This window comes from Phoca vitulina, unplaced genomic scaffold, assembly GCF_004348235.1.
Source record: "Phoca vitulina isolate PV1807 unplaced genomic scaffold, GSC_HSeal_1.0 scaffold7, whole genome shotgun sequence".
Classification (NCBI taxonomy): domain Eukaryota; kingdom Metazoa; phylum Chordata; class Mammalia; order Carnivora; family Phocidae; genus Phoca; species Phoca vitulina.
In genome coordinates, this window is record NW_022589710.1 from 27,283 (window position 1) to 41,386 (window position 14,104).

Below are 14,104 nucleotides of genomic sequence, written 5' to 3' on the forward strand. Positions count from 1 at the left end.
CAAATTGAAAGTGTATACACGGACATTTCAATAAAGTAGTTTGGCAGTTTATTTTTTAAAGATTTTATTTATTTATTTGACAGAGAGAGAGACACAGTGAGAGAGGGAACAGAAGCAGGGGGAGTGGGAGAGGGAGAAGCAGGCTTCCCACTGAGCAGGGAGCCCGATGCGGGGCTTGATCCCAGGACCCTGGGATCATGACTTGAGCCGAAGGCAGACGCTTAACGACTGAGCCACCCAGGTGCCCCAGTTTGGCAGTTTCTTATAGAACTAAACATACTCTTACGGTATGATCCAGCAATGGCCCTCCTGAGGATTTACCCAAAGGGTTTTAGAACTTATGTCCACACAGATTCTTAATCTCAGGAAACAAACTGAGGGTTGCTGGAATGGTGGGGGGTGGGAGGGATGGGGTGGCTGGGTGATAGACATTGGGGAGGGTATGTGCTATGGTGAGCGCTGTGAATTGTGTAAGACTGATGAATCACAGACCTGTACCTCTGAAACAAATAATACATTATATGTTAAAAGAAAAGAAGATAGTAGGAAGGGAGAAATGAAGGGGGGGAAATCGGTGGGGGAGACGAACCATGAGAGACTATGGACTCTGAGAAACAGGGTTCTAGAGGGGAGGTGGGTGGGGGGATGGGTTAGCCTGGTGATGGGTATTAAGGAGGGCACATACTGAATGGAGCACTGGGTGTTATACGCAAACAATGAATCATGTAACACTACATCAAAAACTAATGATGTAATGTATGGTGATTAACATAACATAATAAAAAAAAAAGCTTATGTCCACACAGACTTGTACACAGGTGTTTTATAGCAGTTTTATTCATAATTGCCAAAACCTTGATGTAAGTTGCATGTCTTTCAATAAGTGAATGAACAAATAAATGGTGGTACATCCAAAATGGAATATGATTTTGTGTTATAAAGAAATGAGCTATGAAGCAATGAAGAGATAGGGGAAACTTGTATGCATTTTACTAAATGAATACACCTAATCTGAAAAGGCTACCTAAAGTATGATTCGGATCCTATGACATTCTGGAAAAGGCAAAACTATGGAGGCAGTAAAAGATTGTGGTTGCCAAGTGTAGAAGGGAGCAGCAGGGATGAAGAGCACAGAGAATACTTAGTGTAGTGAGCCTAGTCCCTACGATAGTATAATGGTGGATACATACTTACCTTTGTTCAAACCTATAGAATATACAACAGCAGGAGTGAACCCTAGATCAACTGTGGGCTTTGGGTGATATGATCTGGCAGCATAGGCTCCTTCATTGTAAAGTGTGTCCGGGGGATGTTGACAATATGAGAGGCTATGCTGTGTGGGGGCAGGAGGTGCACTGGATACTTCAGTACATGGGCCTCATTTTTATTTGAACTTGGTTGAGATGGTTGAAAAGAAGAAAGTCTTTGAAGAATTAAATTGAGAGAATGAAACTAATATGTATGAAGAGTTAAAGCATTTTAGATAAATGATTCCCCTAGAAACGTTACCTAATGACACTTTTCCCCTGCTTTTTGAATGATGTTCCCAAGTTTTCATTTTGAAATGATCTCAAAAATTGTATAGATATCCATGGCTGGAAATTTTGAAACTCCAAAGTAAAGTTTCAAGGAGAAAGCCAGAATCCAGTAAGCAATTAGGCTGTTTTAAAAAGTGTTTCTCGCTTTCCGTATCAGTAAGCTCATCCACCTCCCCTAGGTTGTCTCAACTGCAGAGAGTCCTTCTTTTTTCAGTAGGATATATAAATTATATGTAATAGATATATATAAGAAATACATCTCCAGAAGAATATCCTGCTTACCCATAGTTTAGCCATGGAGCCCCCTGGTCTCACTGCCTGTGAAGGACTTTCCACTCAGTGAATAAATCCCGTTTTATTACATTTTTAATGGATTTAGTTCTCCTTGATACGTTATTGATCTTATAGAAGAAATGAAAATCCTGATAAGAGTTCATCCTGAGGACTGTATCTCTGCTTCTGAAGAGGCCTCAGCCATTGATTAAGATCATCCCCAGACCCACTAGATCACATGTAGCTGTGAAAATAGTCTTGGGGTTCCACGATGCAGGCAATTCCACCCCACTCTGACACTTGTCCGCAGTGCACACAACCAGTCATCAATAAATATTTGCCTTGTAATATAGTACAAAAGAAATTTAGAGCTGGAGGCGCCCTTAGAAATTTTTGAGTCCAACTTTATTTTACACATCAGAGACTGTAACCAAGATAACAGTAAGAAACAATTAAGTAGTGAATGAGTGAGGTGAGAAAGAAAGTGGGTTTCCTCACTTCCTTATTGACATTCTTTCCACTCCTTGCTATAGGACCATCCTGCTTGGTTAAGAGAATGTGTCTAAGGCAAGCCCAGCCACTTATTTTACACAAGAGAGACTGTTTCCAAGGTGACAGTATGGAACAATTAGGTAGTGAATGAGCTGGAGGGGAAAGACACAGGGTTTCCTCACTTCCTCTTTAGCATTCTTTCCCCTGCCTCCTGGCTGTAGGACCTTCGTGCTGAATAAAGAGAAAGTGTCTAATGCAAGCCCAGGCATTTATCTCTGCACTTTGGGTCTGAAAAAGTCATGGTCCCTCAGTTTGAATGCCTGAATGGAGAGTTCCACTTTGTGTAAATGTCTGAGACCTTGGGCAGGAAAGACAACTCAGGTTGAGCCACTGTTATTCTACCAGCAAACTCATGCATCACTCACTGTGTCTATTGAAGAAAGCCAAAGGTGATGGTGCCGTGTGAACACCGACATGTATTTCTAAGGACTTTCCCCAAAATAGCAAATACATTTCTTATCCCAGGTGGACATCCCTTGAAAGCAGGTTGAGTATAATGAGTATAACTCACACATAGTGCAAAAAAGATCATTGGAATTGGAAGATTCCTGCAGCTGGCAGTCCATGAAGAAGGTAGGTGAAGATTTTCTGGGCCAACACTTTGACCATAAGTACAACAATATTCTATGAAATAATCAGGGAGCTGGGAATTTTGCCCAAGGGATGGCCTTATTTGTGCAATACTTAATGCATGGAAGAGCATTATTCATATGAATGGTCATATTCAGTCCATTACATTCCGTTCTGAGTGTCACACCTCAAAAGTGCAAATATTGATCTAAATATCTATCTCGGGTAAGAGGGAAATTTGCCGAAAGAACAGTTTGAGAATTCTTATTTAATGGGGAATGGGTGAGAGAGGAAATTTCTCCGAATCAAGAAGTTTTCCATACATAAAAACACATTTCATATATATGCATATATTTATATATTGAGTTGATATCCTTCACCATAGCTGTCTTTAAATCTTTCAGGGTGGGAGAGGTGGAAGGAAGATGAGTTTTATTCTTGGTCATTTCTGAGGATCCATGAGTAGGAATCACAGGAAAGGGGCTTCCACTTTTGGAAATGAGGTAGTCTTGGTTCCCAGAAACCATTTCTCCTAATCAGTTCTTTAGGGCCAGTTTCCTGTTGGTACCATTCCTGGAGCACACACAATATTTATCCTTCCCCGGATTTATTCTCACAGAGGACGTCAGAAATTTCCAGAAATTAATTTAATGAGAAAGGGGTTTTGGCAGAGAGAGATAATTCTGGAAACTCAAGGACTGGAGAACTTTATCAATGAGTCTTGGGGAAAGAACACTGTAGTGGTGTTTAGGTGAAATATGATGGAGTATGGAATGTGAATTAGTGTTGGTCAGGAAGTGGGAAGCATGACAGGATAGATGGCGAATACTTTAGAGGAAATTCTCCTGAGGCTATGGGTCAGTAATTGCATTGGAGGACATGTCATCTATTTTGATTGGAGAAGAATGTAATCACTTCAAGTATAAAGTTACATACGGTTATATTTTCTGAGTTTGCATCTTGATGTTTTCTCAGAATTCTCCACTCTGTCTTTCAATACTTTGCATTATATAAGACATACAGCATTCAAATAGATTTCTTAAATCATGTCAGATTTCTCTATTCAAATTATTCAAACCTTGGGTCAAAAAGTTTCCTATAGTTGAAATAGTAATAACTGATTTAAGTTACTCTCCTGCTCCTTTATCATTAAGATTTGGACTTTTACTTTTGTCATAGTCATCTTAATTGAGGGAAGATTAAACATTTTGACTGCTGGTACAGTCAGCTCTCTGGGAATCACAAGGTCATGAGCAAGACTAGAGGAGGAGCAGAGTCTGAGAAAAGGCATTTGAAATATCATATGATCTTCTCTCTCTTACTCTAATCTTTGGCTTCCATGTTCCTTTTACAAATAGTTTTTCTCCATAACAGACAAATGAGGATGGTAGATTTGGCAGAAAGGGAAGGTTTTACATTTTCTTTGTTTAAGAGACTGAATCTTGAATCCTTCCTGACTTTAAACATGTACCCCAGGGCCATCACTGAATAAATAGCAATAGCATCAACCTCTTCCCAAATTAAAATAGTGACTCAGTAGTGTGCAGAGGTACAATTCTTGATCTCCACATTCTCACTGTGCACTTCATCCCTGATCTAAGATATAATTTGCTTGACTATTGCAGCCTTGATGCATGTGAATCCCTCAGAGGCACAGCCTAAGAGAAGAGCATTTCCCCAGTGAGTTCAGTAGAGGTGTGACTACAAGATGTGACCACAGATGCACCTATGCTGATGCAGAACACGTGGAGGGTTCATTTTAGTGCATCTGATTGACTAGGCTATGGCAGAAGCAGGGTCTTTTTCTTATTGGCTGGTAGACAATGTGGGAAAGTACTCTGTTAGAGGAAAGAAGGGACGACCTGACAAGAGAAGGAGCTGAGCTGGCTGGAGGCTGCAATTCTGAAGCTGATCTTAATTGGGAGGAACCATGAAGACATCCACGGGAGCTTTAATCATATTCTCGTGGCTGCAGCTGAACTGTGAGTTGAGGATTTATGGGAAACAGTGTATTAGTGGATATTCTTTAGAAGTCAAGACTGGCTTTACTCAGGTTTCCTTCAGTTAGTGTAGAAGAAGAGAATTCTGAAACAGAATAACCTGGAATCTCTTCTCCTTTCTCCGACCTTTTCTTTCTGCACAGGGTTCAGCCAAGGAGAGAAGGTGGAGCAGCATCCTCCTACCCTGAGTGTCCAGCAGGGAAGCAGCTCTGTTATCAACTGCAGTTATTCAGACAGTGCCTCAGAGTACTTCCCTTGGTATAAGCAAGAGTTTGGAAAAGGTCCCCAGCTCCTTATAGACATTCGTTCAACCTTGGCCAAAAAAGAAGACCAAAGACTCACTGTTTTTTTGAATAAGACGGCCAAACATCTCTCCCTACACATCGCAGACACCCAGCCTGAAGACTCAGCTGTGTACTTCTGCGCAGCAAGCACACATTGCTTCCCAGGCACCTGCTGCCTGCACTCAAACCTGGGTCTGGGGCAGCCCCCTGTCCTCTGACACAGAACTTCAAGTATAGCTTTTGTGCTGTTGTTTGTCTGTAGGTGGAAGCTAATGTGTTAGACATTACAAGCATATAATAAAACTATTAAGATGGAGATGACCCAGACAGGTTTAGAACCTTTTGTTGGATGACTGTTTTTTAATGGATTCTTGAATGGAGTTAGTAATGTTTTATTTTGAAATTCAGGTTTTAAGATGACTTTACATTTGCTGTTCAGACTTCTCTTCTATAAATAACCCCTAGGTACCAGCAATACAGTCCTTACTATGGATGGGCACTTGAGTATTGTGTTTCAAAGTAACATTTATGATATTTCGATTCTAAAACATTACATATCTAATATAGAAAGACAGAAAATGCAAATATGAAAGTGATAGTTCTGTAATCAGATAATATTGCTAATATTCCTGTTATGCTAAAAATTCTTATTATAATTTGGATCATGATTTTTTCACTTTATGTATTTTGATTTGATCATTCCCCACTTTATCAAGTCTTTCCCTCAAACATCTGCTTTTTAAAAAATTTATGTTTTTAAATTTCCATTTAATATGTGCTTTAATATAGACCTGTGGTATATTTTAATTAATTACACTTTCAAATTAATTTTGTTCCTCTGTATTTGGGGCAAAATTTGACAGACACTTCTTTTTTTAAAAGATTTTATTTGAGAGAGAGAGAGAAAAATAGAGTGCAAGCATGAGTGGGAGGAGGGGCACAAGGAAAGGGAGAAGAAGATTCCCCTCTGAGCTTGGAAAGCAGGATCCCAGGAACCCGAGATCATGACATGACCTGAAGTCAGCTGCCTAGTTTACTGAGCCACCCAGACACCCCTTGACCGCCATTTTTATGTGCCTTGAATACTTTCTTGTTCAGAAATTGTGCCCCAGATTTTCCTTCAAGCACGCAGATGGGAAGTACTATTCGTGTGTTTAAGGAGAATTTAGATAGGGAGTGATTTGACAATGTGAGCTTCAGATAAAACTCAGAAATCTATTCTCATTTGCAAAATTCTGTAAGTATTTGTTCATAATAACTCTCTATTACAACTTAGGAGACAGAATTTTGTATTTCATTCATTTCTATATTTTTAGTACCTAGGAAAACTTTTCCACATCATTGATTATCAGTAGATGGTAACGAAAGAAGGAAAGGACAATTCTGTTACTGACTCATAATTTTAATTTAAGCTTTCTGTTTGAATTATATTTATAAATTGATTTGTGAAAAATAAAAGTCCTTAAAGTGTATATGTGATTATTTGATTGTTTGAGAACATACTGTTTCTTTCCATTTTAATGTCTCTCTTTCTTAATGATGCTCTGCTGTTAGAAGATTATTCAATTTATTCTTGCACTTGTATTTTTTGTTATCATTATAAAGAAAACCTTTCTTTCTGCGATATATGGGAAAACTTTTATATGCATGTATCAGCCACCTTACTATTATTAGTAGATTGCACGAAGGCATTTGGACTAATGGCTAATGTAGAGATGACATGCTACCAACCTCCCTCCATGTGTTCATGTTTGACTGAATTAAACATTACTAACTACAACCTTCTTTTTTTAAAAAAAGTTATTTCTCTAGTGCTGCAGAGAAATCAATGGAATGAAACAAATTGAGTAAATATTTAATTCCCTCATTCTCCCACCCCTCCTCAAGGATAGGCTCCTTTCAAGGTCCCTCCAAGTCTTCGCAACGAACGATGGATATAATTGGCAATTGGTAGGGTGACAGTGCTTCTTCTTAGCTGAGTTATGATTGCTGGGTATTAGGTAACTGGCTTTCTCTTACTGGGGAAGTCCTCAGATTAAATTCAGTTTATCACATCCGACCAAAGGAGGTTAGAACTGTAGCCCAACACGTCAACGGGCTTGATTCTTTCCCTCCTTATATTTCCAGCTCCTGTGCAGTAGAAGGAAGGTGACTCCCGATTGGTCCAATTCCTCCAGGCCTGATAATGGAATCAGAAGGAAGCATGTTTCTGTATTATTAGTTTATTTCTTCTTAAATCAAGTTAGAAGTGACAGAGAGGGCGCAGTTCCTACAGGTTTGAATGCTTGATCATACTTAGATGAGAACTGATGCAGTGGAAGTAAACAAGTGTTTTAGCCAGAGTGTGCAGTGAGTACATAGCTCAGATCCAGACACATTCAGGCTTTCAACCTTCAGCAGGGTTGGCTATTTGTTTCCTACTTCCTGCGACAATGTGCTACAAACTTTAAGGCCTTCTCTTGATCCTGTGAAGCCAGACTGGGTGCTGAGAGTCTACCTTTTGTTTGCTCTCTCTAAGACAGTGCAGACTGCCTATGTGTGATTTCTCCCAATCTGGCAGAGTGGGGCTGCTTTCTGCACATGCTCACTAGCCCCTTACAAAAGTTCACTCTTGTTGCCGCCCTGTGTGTGCTGGTGGCAGGCCACAGGGTGGGATGATGTATGGGTGACAGACTGAGTGCTGTGTGTGCCCATGGACCATTTATGGAGGTCTGCATGCAGGCCATCTCCAGTGGCTCATGGGCAGATTCTTAATGGAGGCTGTGCCATAGTTTGTGGGATACCTGTTGGTTTACTGCCCTCCAAGAGCTCTGGGTGCTGTTCTGCTAGGTGAACCCCACTCCCCAGTGAGCAGTACACCTCAGTATCCTGGATGGGGCTAGAAAGAAGGTTCTCTTTGGCAGCATCCTCCAGAGCTTGGGTAGCCAGATATCACTCACACGTTCTCACTTCTCTCTATGGGGAAATCTCAGGCTGGAAGATTTCTCTTGGCTCAGAGCTGTGTCGCATGGGCAGGGCTGATGAAGTTAAAATGAAATTGTGGTTTGTACCCTCTCAATCTGTCCAATCTAGGACTTTTTGCTCTACTGTGAGCTCTGTCTTCTCTGTTGGAGTTCATCATAGGCACCCTCTTTAGTTTAGTTTAGTGTATGATTTTGAAAATCAGTCTTTATTTGGGGGGGGTGAGATGTTAGTAAACTCCTCTTTTGCCATTTTGGTCTCAGTGTTTAAATTTTTTATTTTAAAATAATTACATGGAAAAATTGACTATTTTTAATGTACAGTTCTGTGAATTTTGAATTTTAATGCATTGTATAGATCATCTAACCCTCATACAATCACTGTACAGAATAGTTTCTTTGCTCTCCAAAACTCCCTTGTGCTATTCTTTTGCTATCACACACTTCTATAGTCCCAACTTCTTGCAAATATTGGTCTATTCTTATTTTTGTGTTTTAAAAATGTCATATTGATGGGAGCATACAATCCATAAACTTCTGAGAACCATGTGTCTTGGCAGGTGGAAGCACATGCCACAGGGCACGCACATGACCTCACCTCTATCTCCACTCTCGGTGTTTCCTACCCCTGAGGTTTTGAACTTTGAAGTTATTTTCATAGGAATAGCTCATCATTTCAAGTGTTTTGAACTTCTTTAGAGACTTGATTTATAGTTCTACAAAATATATTTGGCAATTGATAATGGAGAGGTGGTGTTGAAGTTTGAATCAACTCATACAATCAAGTTGAGTCATGTTCTGTACACAAGTTTAGTTGTACGAACTCCATCCTAAATTTTTATCAATAGATACTTTTTCACATTTTAAGGGTAATTTAATTGATGAAATTCACTCTAACAGTACCAATTAGGGTATGGTTATTACTTCTTTTTTCTAGGAGTAGATATGAAATAACATGTCCAATATTTTTTTTTAATTTATTTATTGATTTGAGAGAGAGAGAGGGAGAGCACAAGCAGGAGGTGCATAAGAAGAGGGAGAGAGATTGTCAAGTGAACTGCTTGCTGGGCATGGAGCCGGATGCTGGCCTCAATCTCTCAGAACCCTGAGATCAGGATCTGAACTGAAACCAAAGGTAAAACGCCTAACCAACTGCACCACCCAGGTGCCCCCGCAATAATTCTTAATCTTTGTTACACTAGCAATGTCTGTGCAGAGCTGAACTATAGCGCTAGGGTGGGTATTGTCTCAAATAAAGGCTATACACACGCAAGTTATTTTATTAGTAAGAGAACTAAGTCACAATAATCAGAAACACATAACATTTTAACATTAAAATGGGAAAATACCTCTAAAAGGATAAAAATAACCTCAAAAGAATGCCAAGGAAAGTATTAAAATCTGTGGTTCCAATCATCTAGGAGAATTCTCTTTTACTGGCTTTGGTGGATCTGTCTGCTTCATGCAATTACATGCTTATTTCTAGGATCTTCCATATGCACTCATCTGTGGCCTGTCTGCTTCTGCTGATTCTCTAGAGAACGTCAGTTTAAGATCCCTAATATGAGTAACTTTTTCAATTCTTGGCAGCGAAGGGTGCATGATGTCATACTAGTTCATAAACATGCAACCAAGGATCCATTTCTTGTACTTTATTTGCTGAACTGGTAATAAACAGCACTTAATAAGGTCATTTCACAGGTCTCAATGGCAACCTTTTTCTGGGATTTTGTTCAGAGCACCAAAGGTTAAGGTCCTGTAAAGGTGAATAAATGAAAGGCCAGGAGAGCAATCTGTGCCTGGATGAAAGGAAAGTGTCAGGGGTTTTCTTATCTAGTTCAGTTTGTGATGCTGGAATAAGTATGGGTTGGGACATCTGAGTGATGTGGGCTACAGTGAGGAATTTATGGTAAGACAGCATAGGGCTTTTTGAGGGTAGGATGCAGGGCCACCAGGGATAAGGCTAACATGCACCAGGCAGTAGCTGTGAACTACTTTAAAAACATATTGACTTTGGGGATGTTTCTAGGAAGAAGCTGCTGCGGCTGAGGTCGAAGAGGTTGCTGCCTGGACTAATGATGTAATGTATGGTGATTAACATAACATAATAAAATAAAATTTTAAAAAACCCAAAAAATATATTGACTGACACTGACTACATCATTTTTTGTCAATTGACGTGCCCAAGAGATATCCACTAATTTAGCCACTTGAATTAATTTTGCTTCTGGTAAGTGATTGGATTTTATAAGGAAGTCCAGAGTACGAATTGCATGACCAGTCTGGTATTGTCTTTTTTAATGTTTAAGATAAGATTATTAAAAATCTATTAACTCGGAGTATGGTCTGAGAGTGTTTAAAAAGGTCTGTCTTGGACATGGACACTTCTTGAATGACAGAAGGACAAATATGAGATTCCCTTCATTGAGAAACCTATTAGAGTTGAATAATGGGAGGCGTAATGAATAATATTTCACATTTACTTGCCAAGCTGGTAGAAAAATGTTGGATGTTTTTAGAGAGTTATAGTCTATACCTTAGTGAGTAGGCCAGTTTGTACTGTATGGGGTTCCATCATATTTTATGAAGAATGCAGTACAAATTCTGAAGATGCTTCAACCAATTTAGCTGAGGCAACAGTGATTTTGAGACGAGGATGACAAGTCCTGGCTACTGTATCAAGAGACAGACAATGATAGACAATAGATCTTTGCTGTTCTCAACGATGTTGATGAATATCCTTGGGGCACAACCTCACTTTTAATGTACCTACACAGGGAAAGTTTTATTACAATCAATTATTGTATGATCAACAGTGCTGTGGCAGTGTAAGGGATGTATAGTCTCTTTAGAACTGAGCATACAAAGCATGGAAGCTTACTGTGGTTCAACTGAGGTAAGGGCAAAATGTAAATTTAAAGGATTGATAACCTAATGACTAAACTCTGGTGTCTATTCTGGCTTTTCTGAGCTGTGGAAACGAAACACTGAGGAGAAGGAGACTTCGGTGACAGGATCTATTGTCTGAGGGCTGTAGCCTGAATGCTTCAGCAAAGAGTGATTAGATTTTTCTGCTTTGGCTCCAACACAGGCATCTGAACAGACGTGGGTAGTGAGGAGGAACACTGGCATAACAATAGGTACATTGAAAGAGCTACAGTGATTAGTCTAAACACTTCGTCTTCTTATCACAATATGATTTATTTCTACCTTAGGTGAAAGAGCAGCATATATAGTGTGAGGATACATGGTTCTCAATCTTAGGTTGTTTTCATAATCCATTACATGGAGTATTTTTATGTAGGTGCCACCCACCTACTTGCATCACAGATGCAATGAATGTACATATCATAGTAGGTTAAACCATCAATCTTCATTTCAATATAAAAATTTACACATTCATTTTCAGATGTAATTGTTTCCAAGTTAAGGGTTTTATAATGCAAAAGGATTTTTGGGTAGGGAGACTCTCACTGGGACATAGAGAACTATGACATGACCCACACAACTTGCTACACCAGGGAACCTCTGTTCCCTGTTCTGGGGCCACAGCAGCATATGGCCAACAATCCTTCCCTCACCCTGTCAGGCTCCCCTCACAATGCCAATCCCTGATATTGAAGAAGAAGAAGAAGAAGAAGAAAGAAGAAGAAGAAGAAGAAGAAGAAGAAGAAGAAGAAGAAGAAGAAGAGGAAGAAGAAGAAGAAGAAGGAGAAGAAGAAGAGGAAGGAGAAGAGGAAGAGGAAGGAGAAGAGGAAGGAGAAGAGGAAGGAGAAGAAGAAGACATTTTCCATCTAGTGGGAGAACTCAAACATGTTGCTCTCCAGGCTTCTGAAGGTGGTCATGGCTTCCATGTGGCTAGGTAGGGAAAGCCCCTGTGGGAATGTGCCTGCTCTATGACCTAAAACAGGGGAGATAGGCAGTGTCTTGTGGGTATTGTGGGAAGGGGGGATAGTAGCGTGTAAAATAGAATTCTTTGTGCCACATCATTTACTTTGACATCCTTAATCCCATGTTTTTTCCTTCAGGATCCAGTATTGCCCAGAAAGTAACTCAAGCCCAACCAGCAAAGTTAGTGCAGGAGAAGGAGGCTGTCATTCTGAAAAGCACATATGACACATATGACACCAGTGATCTAAGTGATAGTCTATTGTGGTACAAGCAGCCCAGCAGTGGGGCAATGATATTACTTATTCATCAGGATTCTTAGAACCAGCAATATGCTATCCTGCTAAGAGGCCTAAGGGGCTTGCTCTGCGTTCATTCCATCTTATTAACACCTCCAGCAGAGGAGTGCTCAGTTTGCATTCAGGAGGCTTACCTGCTTACCAGTATTATCCACAAATCATCATAATTACGGGGACACTGTGAAGGAGCAGAATGTGAATTTTCCCCTTTGTCTGTTCCTGCCCTTCATTTCAACACTCCTTCAAAAGCACTTTTTGCCAACATCTGGCTCAGTTTGCACACTTCTGAGCCCTGCTTGTTTGAGCAATGTTTCACACTCCAAAATCCTCATTCTCTCCATTTTCCTCCTTCCACCTCTAACCCTATTCCTGCAGTGCCTTAAAATTCAGATGGTAATGGATGGTTGATAATTGATCTTGCATTGTAACAACCTCTTATATTTGATTTGAAGGCAGACGTGTAGAGTAGAAATATTGACAAGAAACTCTTCAAATTTTTTTAATCACAAACTTTTACCATTTTAACCTACCATTTACCATTTTAACAATTTTTAATTGTACAAATCAGTAGTATTAAATACATTTACATTTTTGTTCAACCAACAACACCATCGATTTCTAGAAATCTTTTCATCTTGAAAAACTGAATATTTGTACTCATTAAACAATAACTCTCCATCACTCCATCCGTCCAGTCCCTGGAAACTGTCATTCTGCTTTCTCTTTCCATGAGTTTGACTACTTTAGATACCTCGTAGAAGTGGAATTCTGCAGTATTGGTCATTTTGTGACATTTCATTTAACATAATGTCCTCAGGGTTCTTCCTTGTTGCAGTATGTGACAGAATTTCTTTTCTTTTTAAGGCTGAATAATATTCCAGTGTACGTCACACTACATTTTGTTTATCCATTCTTATCTGTTGATGGACTTTTGGGAGCTCCAGTATATGAGTGAATCACAAAACCCTAGAAGAGTTTGTCACTCTTGCTACGGTGCATTGCTTAAATCAGGTGTCTAATAATTGCTCTGAATGGAATGGTGAAACCACTATCTAGTGATCAGCTCCTGAAGAGCAGTTTGGTCATCCATTATAATATATTTTCTTTCCTCTTTTGGTAAAAGAGCCAAACCTGCAAATTATTTAATTCCTCCTTATTAGTTCCACTTGCATAAATAAAGAACCTATTAAAGGGCATCTTAAAAAATTTCAAAGGCCTGGGAAGATGTCATTTGCTATCCTCTAGTCTCTCTTTCAAGTTTTCTCTGACAACAATCTATAGTGGCAAAAAAAAAGGAAGAGGCTATTGCTAGCTTCGAGCTCTGTGTTCTAAACTATTAGCTCTTCCATGAACTTTTTGGATCCTTTTGAGATTTGTTTCATTATTTGTAAAGTGGGAGAGTGGTATCTCTTTAATATTTTGTTGTACAATTTATCAATAGTGTATCCAAAGAGATTGGCAAGTAGCAGATGAGCAATTTAGGAGGGTATCTCAATAGGTACAGAAAAGCATTTGACAAAATTCAGATCCATTCCTGAGAGAAACTCCCAGCAAATGTAGAATTGAAGGGAATTTGCTCACCTTAAAAAAAGGACTCACAAAAAACCTACATCAAAAGTCATACTTGGTGATGAAAGTTAAATGCTTTCTCCTTAATTTCGGAAGTAAGGGAAGAATTTTTGTTCTCACTTGTATTTAATATTGAAGTAGATGCAATAAGGCACATGGAAGAAACAAAAG